Here is a 13,630-nt window from a genome sequence, read left to right as displayed (position 1 = left end):
TTTATCAAAACAGATTTTATTTAAGAGCACAGTTAGAATACAACAAAAAAATTAGCATAACTTTTACCAATTAAAAGACTTAAACATGACAAACGATAATTCTTAGCAGCTAGCTATCTCTACTGTTTCAATTCAGCAGTATCCTCCATAGACATAGCTTCTATAGAACCAGTTAGCACTAAAACCAAAGATGCTCACATAATGTTGGATTTCCAGTCTTTTACCACTTCTGGACAGAGATCTAAACAGCAGTTTCCAGAGAAGGATATATTCTAAAAACTTTGGAGAAATAAACCTAGTCTCTGGCAGCTCCCAGTCTTCAGACTTCAGAGTGGGGAAAAGAGAGACACTGCTCTCTCTCGACCCGAATGCAGAACCTAAGAAAAAAATAGCAACTAAGCTTGAATTCTCTGTGTAAGCCTATCTTCACCTCATCCCATAACCATATCTGTCAATCATCCCAATCAAGCCCCACTCTACCAACTCCCAGGGGAACACTAAAAACAGCTGAACAGATTTAGTCCAGGTTAAAACAAACATTTTAGCAATCACATGGCTGCAGTAACAATAAAGGATGTCAGCTGGAGACAGAGCGGCACTGATAAAATGGAAGAAACTGTTGGAAACATCCTGCACAAAAATACACTTCTTAAAGGCAAAGTATCATCATACTGCGCCACCTCCTCCCCACATTGTTGTGTGTCTGGACGCACATGTAGGCCAGACTGGGTAAGGACAGCACATTTTCTTCCCTCAAGGACATTAGGTGGATTTTAGTACAATTGATGATCTTGGTCACCATTACTGAGTTTATATCCCAGTGTTAAACAAAAATTGAATTCAAATTCCACCGCTTCCATGTTGAGTTTTGAACCCAGGTCCCCAGAGCATTAGCCTGGACCTCATGGTTCCTCATCTAGGGACATTTTCATTACACCACCATCCTCCCCTAAAAAGTCTGATATTTTCTTTGCAAAGGAATAGCAGTTTAAGATGCAAATACCAGAAGTACAATAGGTTCTTAACAACCATAAAATTGGCCTGTTAATCTCCGAATAAAATCTCTTTGAAAAAACGAAGGGAGTTCTTTCTTGGACATGGTGAATTCGCCCTCTCTTTGTTCCCTTCTGATCACATTTTCATTCACTGCGAGGGGGGATTTGCCTTCCTGAACGCTTCGCTTTAATCACCAGTTTTTTAAAAGAACTCTGCTATTTCAAACCCCAGCTTTTAGGCCCTTTGAGTGTCAAAAATAGCACTTCTGTTAACCGTTTGATGTTGAGGTTCCAGGACAAAGAACATTGCAATCGTGAGAGACAGCAGATGCCACATATGTGTATCCAAGTGATGAATAATTCATGGTGCTGTGTGTCCAAGGATTTGCAGGGGAGACATTGTTTGAACAAAGGAAAATATTAATAACTGAATTGGGGAAAGATACTGGCTGGAATTCTCTGAATCTGCCCGTCACTGGAATTCTAGTGGGTTGGTGTGGGGGGGAGGGGGTGGGGTGGGGGGAACTGTGTAAAGATCCATTGAAGTCAGGTGGGAATCTCTGGTTTTCAGGCAAGTGCGGCCAGAGAAATTGGTCAACTGATTACACTACCTCATCTTTAAGTGAACACGGTGGCGCAATATTCAACACTGCTACCTCACAGCACCAGACACTCGTGTTCAATTCCGGCCTCAGGTCAAATAATGTGAAGTTTGCACATTATTCCCTGTGCCTGTGCAGGTTTCCTCTGGGTATTCCTCCTACAGTCTAAAGATGTCCAGGTTAGAGTGATTAGCCATGCTAAATTGACCCTTTGTGTCAGGGGATTAGCAAGGTAAATACATGGGATTACAGGGATAAGGCCTGGATAGGATTGTTGTCAATTGCAGGCTCAATGGGCTGAATGGCCTTCTTTTGCACTGTAGTGATTCGTAAGACATGTTAATATTTTGTTTGAAACTTCTGAAAACTGCACCCAAAAGATTTGATTTGATTTGATTTGATTTATTATTGTCATAAATACAGTGAAAAGTATTGTGTCTAGCGATAAACAGACAAAACTCACCACTCATAGGGAACATAGGGGAGAAGGAAAGGTGCAGAATATAATGATAAAAGAGTTAGAATACAGTTTTAAAAGCACAGAACAGGAGGAGTAGATGGTGTGGGAGGGTATACTCAGGACAGCTCGTAAGAAGCTGCCACACTCCAATACCATCTTGAATTGAAAGCATCTATATTTTCACAACTTGAAAGCATTATCAGATCTTCTATTTTTATTCAAGTTCTTTTTTTATCTTGACTTTGCAAGAAAATTATATTTTCATTTTGCTCAAGTGACCTTTCTGTACTTGGTGTGTGCCTACATTCTGTTTATGTTTTCTGTCGGATTTAGATTTTGTTCTGCTGTGATCAGGGATGGTTTTGTCACGTACTCTGCTGCCAATCACTATGGCCACTCACCAATCTTTTGCTTACCCGCAGAAGGAACCAGCCTCAAGTCCTGCAATAAATGTCTCTTTGGACACCGATAGTAGATTTCACCAGATTCAGGAAAGCTCATATTTGCCTTGCCTCTCAGAGCAGCAGAGAGCTGACACACATTCTGTACACGCATGAACATGTACGTCAATTGGGGACATGATAGATTACGCCAGGTTTATATAAGGCGGGCAAGTCAAAGTTGTTCCTATTAGTAGATGGTCGAGGGGACAGAGATTGAAGGTTTTGAATAAGAGATGCAAGGGGGGGCTTTGTAAGGAAGAATCATTTTACGCAGCAAGTGGTAATGACTTAGAACTCGCTGCTCATTAGGGTGGTGGAAGCAAAGGTCGTCAATGATTGTGAAGCATATTGGATGAGAAATTGAATGAAATAAGCTTGAAGAGCTAAGGGGCTAAAGCAGGGCAATGGGACTGGATGGGTTGTTCTGTGGAGAACTGGTGTGGACTCGGTGGGTCGAATGCCACCTTTCTGTGCTGGAAGTGACTCTATGACAAAAATAGTGTAAGGGACCAGCTTGCAGGTTGGATCAGTGCACTGGTTCACTTGGATTTAAATATAACCAGGTCTCATGGACAATTACCTCTTTCTGCTATCTGTGAGGACCCTCATGAGTTTGAGTAGGTTCAGTGTTGCTCTTTGCAGGCGAGGTCCAATGGCACAAAATGCAGCTTAATTTGGCACTAGACTGTGGCATCTGATGCCAAGGACTCAGAGAGGTGACATGAGCAGCTTTTGATAGGATAAATAATGGAGTACAGGGAAGAGATAGAAAATCCGGTGAATTGATGTGATGACAATAATCTCTCCGTCAATGTCAGTAAAACGGAAGAAATAGTCACCCACTACGGGAAGCTAGTGGAGAACATACCCCTGTCTACATCAACAAGGATGAAGTAGAAATGATCAAGAGCTTTAAGTTTCTTGGTGTCCAGAACACCAACAACCTGTCCTGGTCCCCCCACACTAATTCTATAGTTAAAAAGCCCATCAGTGCCCCTATTTCTTAGGAGGCTAAGAAATTCGGTATGTCTGCTATAACTCTCACTAATTTTTACAGATGAACCATAGTAAGCATCCCCTCGATGTATCACAGCTTGGTATGGCTCTTGCTTTGACCAAGACCGCAAGAAGTTACAATAGTTGTGAATGGAGCCCAGTTCATCATGTAAACCAGCCTCCCACCCATGACTCTGTCTACACTTTCCTCTCTCTCAGAATAATAGCTGGAGTAATCAAGGACCCCACACATCCAGGGTGTACTCTCATCCAGCTTCTTCCATCGGGAAAAACATAACAGAAATCAGAGATCGCGTACCAACCAACTCAAGGACTGCTTCTTCCGAGCTGTCATTGGGCTTTTGAATGGACCTACTTTGCATTAAGCTGACCTTTCTGTAACTGTAATAGTATATTCTGCATCCTCTCCATTCCTCCTCCCGCTGTTCTCTCTGAATGCTTTGATTGTATAGCGCGTAAGAAACAATATTTTTCACTGTATACTAATACATATGACAATAATAAATCAGATAAAATCAAACCCTCACACCACCCGTTCACACCATGCTCCCACTGCAGCAAGGGTAGAGAATTTGACGCCCAGCCAAATCACTGTTCACTGCGGCGGGATGGGAAAACGCCGCCGGCAAACGATGGTAAGATTCCAGCCACTGTATCAGCTTTTATTGACAATGATACACATTGGAAACGTCCATCTCCAAACCCAACAACTACTCTTTCAGTCTGTTCCTGGGCTCTTAATATTGAAGCACCAATGAATCCCCAGCATCTGTGAACAATTAAACACTCAATTAACTGTACAATTAACATCAATGCTTAACATTATCTGGGTTATAATGTGCTCATTATCAAAGCAGCTTTAAAAAGTATTTGCTGGAATAGTCTCTGAAAGACTGATCCAGTTAGTCCCACCCACTCTTTCTACAGTTCATTTTTGGAAGTTACTGTTGAACTGGCTTTTAATATCCTTTCAGCTGGTGCATTCCAGATCACAGCAACTCCCCATTAATCAGAAAGATATCTCCTCTCAAGCTCTCTTGCTAATTGTCTTTCATCTCATCAAACATACCGACAATCAATTATGCCAAATCTTCAATCCAGGCTGTCACGGCACGGTGGCACAGTGGTTAGCGCTGCTCCCTCATAGTGCCAGGGACCTGGGTTTGATTCTTGGCTTGGGTCACTGTCTGTGTGGAGTCTGCACAATCTCCCTGTGTCAGCATGGGTTTCCTCTGGGTGCTCCACTTTCCTCCAGAGACATGCAGGTTAGGTGGATTAGCTGTGTTGAATTGACCATTAGACTCAGGAGGATTAGTAGGGTAAATATGTGGGTTATGGGGATGGGGTGGGATTGTTGTCAGTGCAGGCTCAATGGGCTAAATGGCCTCCTTCTGCATTGTAGGGATTCCATGAACCTTGATCTTGGTTCTCAGGGAAGTACATTTACCTGTTTTGAAGTTGTTACAGATATAGATGTACACTCTGATGTACGGTTATGAATAGCTGTCATGTATGTTGGTGTTTGTACACACACACCTTTTGACACAGGGTAAACATACCTATATGAGAGGTTTGTATAGTTAGCTATAGATTCACACATTCACATTAATGTACCTTATAAGAACATAAGAACATAAGAAATAGGAGCAGGAGTAGGCCATCCAGCCCTTCGAGCCTGCCCCGCCATTCAATAAGATCATGGCTGATCTGTCGTGGCTCAGTTCCACTTTCCCGCCCTCTCCCCATAACCCTTAATCCCCTCTCCTATCAAAAACCCATCAACCCGCGTCTTAAAAATATTTAGCGAGGCAGCCTCCACCACTTCAACGGGCAGAGAATTCCATTATCCGACATAATAGACAAAATCACAGCCCGTGCTGACTTTCCAGCACTTATGGGCAGAATATATTGCTTCATCTGAACTACCTGACTTGCTACACTAGGCTGGGGGCCCGAGACAGCAGAAAGTGCAGACCCCTCTTTCTAGTGATTATATTGACTGAGGTCAGTGTACCTTATGGCCATTGGCACAGCTTCTGTTTTATAATGTTCTGTTGAATGATTGTGGGGGAAATTCTGTCCCACTCGTAACGGGTGGGCGGGGGTCGGACCATGCAAAAGTCTGTTGACTTTGGGCGAGATTTTCCTCTTTTAGGGTGAGAGTGGCTGGAAAATCTTGCCCTGTGTTTTTTGTGTTATATATTCATGTCAAGTTTTTAAGTTAATGTATGCAGATATATGCATGTATACTGGTTCAAAGCATTCATCGCTGTGATGGAATCTGTAATTGAAGTCTGCCCTTATTAATTACAAGAGAGATCAGGGTCAGAAGTCTTTGAATGCACCAAGGGCTGCTCTGTAAAGCCCAACAGACTGCAGGGTGATGTGCCAGTCACTGCTGGCCACAACTTTGCCAGGATATCCAGATGTCCTTCAGTGCACGGCATGCAAGGAGCATGTATGAAGTCATCAAATCAGCAAAGCAAACAAAGTAAAGTTTATTTATTAGTCACAAGTAGCTTACATTAATGTTGCAATGAAGATACTGTGAAAATCCCCTAGTCGCCGCACTCCGGTGCCTGTTCGGATACACTGAGGGAGAATTTAGCATGGCCAATGCACTTAACCAGCACATCTTACTGACTGTGGGAGGAAACTGGAGGAAACCCACGCAGATGCAGGGAGAACTTGCAAACTCCACATAGACAGTAACCCAAGCCAGGAATTGAACCCGGGTCCCTGGCGCTGTGAGGCAGCAGTGCTAACCACTGTGCCACCATGCTGCCCAAACAGTTCCATTGAAAATAAAGGCTGGGTAAAGTAAAGTCACCATAGTCCTGATGACTACAGGCTGCTCAAAAGGCGGTGACTTAACCTGAGGATCACCACACCTCAGGTGGGGGGCAGGGTTGAGAGAGCAGGGCCTCTTATCAATGACCTCAACCAATACGGGAATTGAACCCGTGCTGTTGGCATCACTCGGTTTCACAAACTCACTGTCCAGCCAACTGAGCTTAGGCAACTCCCAACTAAAGCTGGGAGGGTTAGTGTTCTCAGTGATTGCACTAAGCAGTTGAAGAGATGATGGAACACCAGCTTGAATTGTACTCTAGGGAAAACATTGTCACTGAGAAAGCTCAAGACACCTTGGGGGGGATTTTCCTGTCCCACCCGCCCGGGGCTGGGGAGCGGGGGGTGGAGCATGTCAAGGTCCGTTGACCTCGTTTGGGATTTTCTGGATTTGGGGTGAATGAGGCTGGAAAATCCTGCCCATAGACTCTTACCAGGCTGTGCTGCTTGAACTCCTCAAACATGGGAAAACATCACTCCTGCAGCATTGGGATCATCTTCCCTGTCTCTCCTGGAGGGAGGGAATAGTCAGTGACCCACAACCGGAATTGAACCCACATCTTTGGAGCTGTGAGGCAGCAGTGCTAAACACTGTACCACCTGATGGTCCAGGGCTATATCCCTCAGGTGGAGAATTTCAGTGATGAAAATGTAAATTCAAATTACTTTAGTGGGGACAATAACAGCTTAGAATCATGGAATCATAGAATCCTACAGTGCAGAAGGAGGCCATTCGTTCCATTGAGTTTGCACTGACCACAATCCCACCCAGGCCCTATCCCCATAACCCCATCCATTTACCCTAACTTGTTCCCCCTGACACTAAGGGATAATTTAGCATGGACAATCCACCTAACCTGCACATATTTGGACTGTGGGAGGAAACCTGAGCACCCGGAGGAAACCCACGCAGACATGGGGAGAATGTGCAAACTCCACACAAACAGTGACCCAAGCCAGGAATTAAACCCAGATCCCTGGCGCAGTGAGGCAGTAGTGCTAACCACTGTGCCACTGTGCTGCCTCTTTGGGCTTAATTTTAGCTTAACCGGAATTATTTTTTAAAAAATACAGAATCCATTAATAATGTGGTTAATGTTAGGTTTTGATATTTTTGTGACCTTCAGTATTGTGGAAATTAAGTTGTAATTCCAGCTATGGCCAAATATTTAATTCACTTTGTTTTGCAAGATTAAAGATACTTCAAATAAAACACCATGGAATTTCTGGAACTTGTGAAACGATAGTTAAAAGCAGTTAAAAACTGTAGGTGCTGGTAAGGAAAAATTAAGTGAGAACAATTGTGGAAATTAAATTCTGACGAACAATTCTGTCAAGTAATGGAAAATGTTTATGAGCAAACAAGGCCTTCAGTGAGGCCAGCGCTTGTGCGCTCAGGATAAGTGACTAATCTAATTTTGCATCAGTTTTATAAACACTGCATTCCAAACCTAGGACACAGGGTGAAAACAAAGACATGTTACCATGACAAATACCAAAAAAACAGATATAGTGACATATTACACTAATGAAGGAGGCGGTTTTCTATTGGATAAGAAAGGGCAGAAAGCTATGCTATGATTGATAGACTATGCATGCAAATGAAATTTTGGAAAGTTGTTTATTTCTCATTTGCTCTAACTATATCTGCATGAATCAACAGAAAACCATAGTGAAAGTCATAGTTCATTGTGTCTATTCTCCTTGACAGCAGGTAATAAAAAACTCAAAATGTTTGAGTACTCACCCTGTACTGTGTTTAATCCTTGACAATACCTCCAATGAAGTTTGTCTTGAAAGGCTGAGTGTCTCCAAACATTGAGTCAAGGTAAGTGATGGCTGCCACTGTCCATTGTATTGGATCTTGCAAAATGTTTTCAGTCTTTACAGTCTGTCTGGAACGTGTCCGTCGAACTTGGGAGCCGAAACCCTAAACAATCCAAGACTAAATCCAAGTCTAAAATTGGTTTCTTTCAAAAAAAATACAATTATTTGTCACCTTTTAGTGTTTTATTTGGGTCTGAATGTTGGAACTGTGACAGGAAACCTTGTTATTAAGACAAAAGGTAATTTTTAAAGACAGGTTTGGTGAGAATGTTTTATTTCACTGAGATTTCCAGGATAAACATTCAAACAGCAAGAATCATAAATTCACCTGAAAACTGGCAACTTTTAAGTAATTAAAGTTAGACCATAACCCCGGCAAGAATTCATAATCAATCCAATAACGCTTTCTCCATAAGAGTGGCGGGAAACCCACAGACCTGCTGTTGAATCAGTTAGCCAGTGTTTGAAATTTGGATCTGATGTAGATACTCTCTCAGGTTTAGTGATGTAGATACTCTCTCGGGTTTAGTGATGTAGATACTCTTTCGGGTTCAGTGATGTGATACTCTTTCGGGTTCAGTGATGTGATACTCTTTCGGGTTCAGTGATGTGGATACTCTCACGGGATTAGTGATGTGGATACTCTCTCGGGTTTAGTGACATGGATACTCTCTCGGGTTTAGTGATGTGATACTCTCTCGGGTTCAGTGATGTGGATACTCTCACGGGTTCAGTGATATAGATACTCTCTTGGGTTCAGTGATGTGATACTCTCTCGGGTTTAGTGATGCGGATACTCTCTCAGGTTCAGTGATGTGGATACTCTCGGGTTCAGTGATGTGGATACTCTCTTGGGTTCAGTGATGTGGATACTCTCGGGTTCAGTGATGTGGATACTCTCTTGGGTTCAGTGATGTGGATACTCCCTCGGGTTCAGTGATGTGGATACTCTCTCGGGTTTAGTGATGTGGATACTCTCTCGGGTTCAGTGATGTAGATACTGTCTCAGGTTTGGCGATGTAGCTAATCTCTCGGGTTTCATGATGTAGATACTCTCTCGGGTTTAGTGATGTGATACGCTCTCGGGTTTAGAGATATGAATACTCTCTCGGGTTTAGTGATGTAGATACTCTCTCGGGTTTACTGATATGGATATTCTCTCGGGTTTAGTGATGTGGATACTCTCTTGGGTTCAGTGATGTAGATACTCTCTCAGGTTTAGTGATGTGATACTCTCTTGGGCTCAGTGATGTGGATACTCTCTCAGGTTCAGTGATGTGGATACTCTCTCGGGTTCAGTGATGTGATACTCTCTCGGGTTCAGTGATGTGGATACTCTCTCAGGTTTGGTGATGTAGATACATTCTCGGGTTTAGTGATGTAGATACTCTCTCGGGTTTCGTGATGTGGATACTCTTTCGGGTTCAGTGATGTAGATACTGTCTCAGGTTTGGTGATGTAGATAATCTCTCGGGTTTCATGATGTGGATACTCTCTCGGGTTCAGTGATGTAGATACTGTCTCAGGTTTGGTGATGTAGCTAATCTCTCGGGTTTCATGATGTAGATACTCTCTCGGGTTTAGTGATGTGATACTCTTTCGGGTTCAGTGATGCGGATACTCTCACGGGTTTAGTGATGTGGATACTCTCTCGGGTTTACTGATATGGATATTCTCTCGGGTTTAGTGATGTGGATACTCTCTTGGGTTCAGTGATGTAGATACTCTCTCAGGTTTAGTGATGTGATACTCTCTTGGGTTCAGTGATGTGGATACTCTCTCAGGTTCAGTGATGTGGGTACTCTCTCGGGTTCAGTGATGTGATACTCTCTCAGGTTCAGTGATGTGATACTCTCTCAGGTTCATAGAACATAGAACATAGAACATAGAACATTACAGCGCAGAACAGGCCCTTCGGCCTACGATGTTGCGCCGACCAGTTAAAAAGCAATGACCCTCTAACCTAAACCAAACCCTTTCCATCCATAAACCTATCCACGGATCTCTTAAACGCCCCCAAACTAGGAGCATTTACAACTGCAGCAGGCAGGGCATTCCAATCCCTCACCACCCTCTGGGTAAAGAATCTACCCCTGACATCCATCCTATAACTACCACCCCTTAATTTAAAGCTATGCCCCCTTGTGCTAGCTTTCTCCATCTGAGGAAAAAGGCTATCACTGTCCACCCTATCTAAACCTCTAATCATCTTATATGTTTCAATAAGGTCCCCTCTTAGCCGCCTTCTTTCTAACGAAAACAACCTCAAATCCCTCAGTCTCTCCTCATAGGACCTCCCCTCCATACCAGGCAACATCCTGGTAAACCTCCTCTGCACCCTCTCCAAAGCCTCCACATCCTTCCTACAATGTGGGGACCAGAACTGCACACAATACTCCAAGTGCGGCCGCACTTCAGTGATGTGGTACTCTCTCGGGTTCAGTGATGTGATACTCTCTCGGGTTCAGTGATGTGGATACTCTCTCGGGTTCAGTGATGTGGATACTCTCTCGGGTTCAGTGATGTGATACTCTCTCGGGTTCAGTGATGTGATACTCTCTTGGCTTCAGTGATGTGGATACTCTCTCGGGTTCAGTGATGTGGATACTCTCTCTGGTTTAGTGATGTGGATACTCTCTCAGGTTCAGTGATGTGGATACTTTCTCTGGTTTAGTGATGTGGATACTCTCTCAGGTTCAGTGATGCGGATACTCTCTCGGGTTCAGTGATGTTGATACTCTCTCGGGTTCAGTAATGTGGATACTCTCTCAGGTTCAGTGATGTGGATACTCTCTCAGGTTCAGTGATGTGGATACTCTCTCGGGTTCAGTAATGTGGATACTCTCTCAGGTTCAGTGATGTGGATACTCTCTCAGGTTCAGTGATGTGGATACTCTCTCGGGTTCAATGATGTGGATACCATCTCACGTTTTGTGATGTAGATACTGTCAGGTTTAATGATGTGGGTATTCTCTTGGGTTTACTGATGTTGATACGGTCTCAGGTTTAAGTTAAAGTTTATTTATTAGTGCTACAAGTCAGCTTACATTAACACTGCAGTGAAGTTACTGTGAAGATCCCCTAGTTGCCAGCCTCCAGCGCCTGTTCGGGTACACTGAGGGGGAATTTACCATGGCCAATGCACCTAATCAGCATGTTTTTTGGACTGTGGGAGGAAACTGGAGCACACGGAGGAAATTCACGTAGACACAGGGAGAATGTGCAGACTCTGCACAGGCAGTGACCTAAGCTGGGAATCAAAGCCAGGTCCCTGGGCGCTGTGAGGTAGCAGTGCTAACCACTGTGCCACCATGCCACCTTGGTGATGGAGAAACTCCCTCGGGTTTAGAGATGTATATTCCCCTTCTGGATTAATGATCATTAATCACATTCAGAGTTGATCCACATTGCCCAGTATCCATTAGATGTGTGATATTTATATCTCCATGGAATCTCACTAACCTGTGCCTTTTTCACCTGTATTTTCTTTGAAGATGGATCAGGTTAAATCATTTAGTGCAGATTTTGGTTTGAATCCGGAGCTGTTTTATTCCATTAATGGGTGCGGAGTGCTGAGTATGATCAGAATTGTTCTGATCCAGAATAAAGAGCACATCTATTCGCTAAATGAAACGATAAATACTTCCTGCATCCTGTATTTGACTTACCGGCATTCTCTAATAAAAAACAGGATCAAATATCAACTTTTTAGCCAGTCCTTGCTGACTCATTTCTGCACTTTGACCCTCTGCCCATGCCCCCTCTGGCCACCCCTTCCTTCCCAAACTGCAGCCACTAATTGATCCCTTCAATGACCCCCCGCTGAGTTCAGACGAGTCGAGCTGCCGCTGCCGTGTTGAACTTCAGTGGCATTTGAAATGTCAAATTATGTTTCCATTGTCCCCCAGGCAGTTAGGCTCAGATTGGCCATTCAGAACAGTAAGCGCCCATGCTGACCTGTGAAAATCACCCCTTTGTGGCGAGTTGTGACTTAAATGCACATTTTAAAATGACTGTATCTCGATCTACCTCTCTGTGGAAAAATGGTCAAAATAATCTCCTGTCTAAAAGTGGGCAGAGAGATCTGTATTTCTCCTAATGAAAGCCCACTCAACAGAGGACGATTACCTTTTTCAAGGGACTGGAAAAGCTAAATCTGAAATATTCGGCTGCATTTTCTGTACCCCCCCCCACCCCACCGTACTCTACATCCCCACCCCCACGCACTCGTGTTTTCCAGCGGGAACTTGAGGCCCAACTAACGTCAATGGTGCCTTGGGTTATTTGCCAACCGTGTTACGGACTGCGGGGGTGGTGGGGTGGGAGTGGCGGGTTCGCCATCGGCAGGACTGGAAGATCCTGCTGGCGGGACAGGCTGGAAAATTCCACCCATTTTTTCATGTTCAATTTTAAGAGTGTGATTGCGGAGGGGGGGAAAGCCTGGTTTAAGTGAGAGAAAGGTAAATTAAGGATGGTATCAAGATGTTCCTGCATGAGAAATATTCAATTGTTAGGATAGACTCGAGGTGATGAAAGCCCCAGGATAATTATCAAAGATGCCGGTGTTGCCAGGGTGAGGGATACAAGAGGTTTTGGAAACTGTTTGGGTGGATAAATGATGGTGGCCTTGATCATTTATAAGTATCATGTGAGTTTCAACTCCTTGGGCAGAATTTTCTGTGCTAAACCTGGGATGGTGTATGTTTGTAAGAGTATTTGTTTAGTTGGAACAGTACATTTAACTATTAAGGTATATACAATGATTGTTTTTTCCCTTGTTTATGATTGTTAGAAGTTATTGCTAATTGTCTTATTATATGTTAATTCTGTTCTTAAATAAACTGTGTTGAGAAAAGCTCCCGAGTGGGTTATTTGAATCATACCCAATCATCATCATCTGAACTCAGCGGGAGGTTGGGGGGTGCTCATTGAAGGGTTCAATTAGTGGCTGCAGTTTGGGAAGGAGGGGATGGGCAGAGGGGGCATGGGCAGAGGGTCAAAGTGCAGAAATGAGTCAGCAATTTGGATTATAACAACATCTGTTAAGTCCTCTCTCAGACCTCTTCTCAAAGACGATCTGATTATCCCTCCATGTTGGGGAATCCTCCCATGTTGGTCAGACCCATTATCCTGCTTGGCACTTCAGGTAACTAGAGGGTTTCCAGGATTACTGAAATAAAAGCAAAATGCTGCAGGTGCCGGAGACCTGAAATAAAAACCAAAAGTGCTGGATAAACTCAGTGGGCCTGGCATCATCTGAGGAGAGAGAAATATAGTTAATGTTTCGAGTCAAATATGACTCTTTCTCAAAGAAATTCTGGCTCCACTTTAGTAACATGACACAAAAAAAACCAGAAGCATGCTGATGAAAGCTTTATTTTAAAATAGGATTTGAATGTTTAATGTCCAGATATTCTTCCCTCAGGCGTGGCATTG

Source organism: Carcharhinus amblyrhynchos, chromosome 20 (genome assembly GCF_965287045.1).
Source record: "Carcharhinus amblyrhynchos chromosome 20, sCarAmb.v2.hapA, whole genome shotgun sequence".
Classification (NCBI taxonomy): Eukaryota; Metazoa; Chordata; class Chondrichthyes; order Carcharhiniformes; family Carcharhinidae; genus Carcharhinus; species Carcharhinus amblyrhynchos.
Note: the sequence above shows the minus strand (reverse complement) of the source record.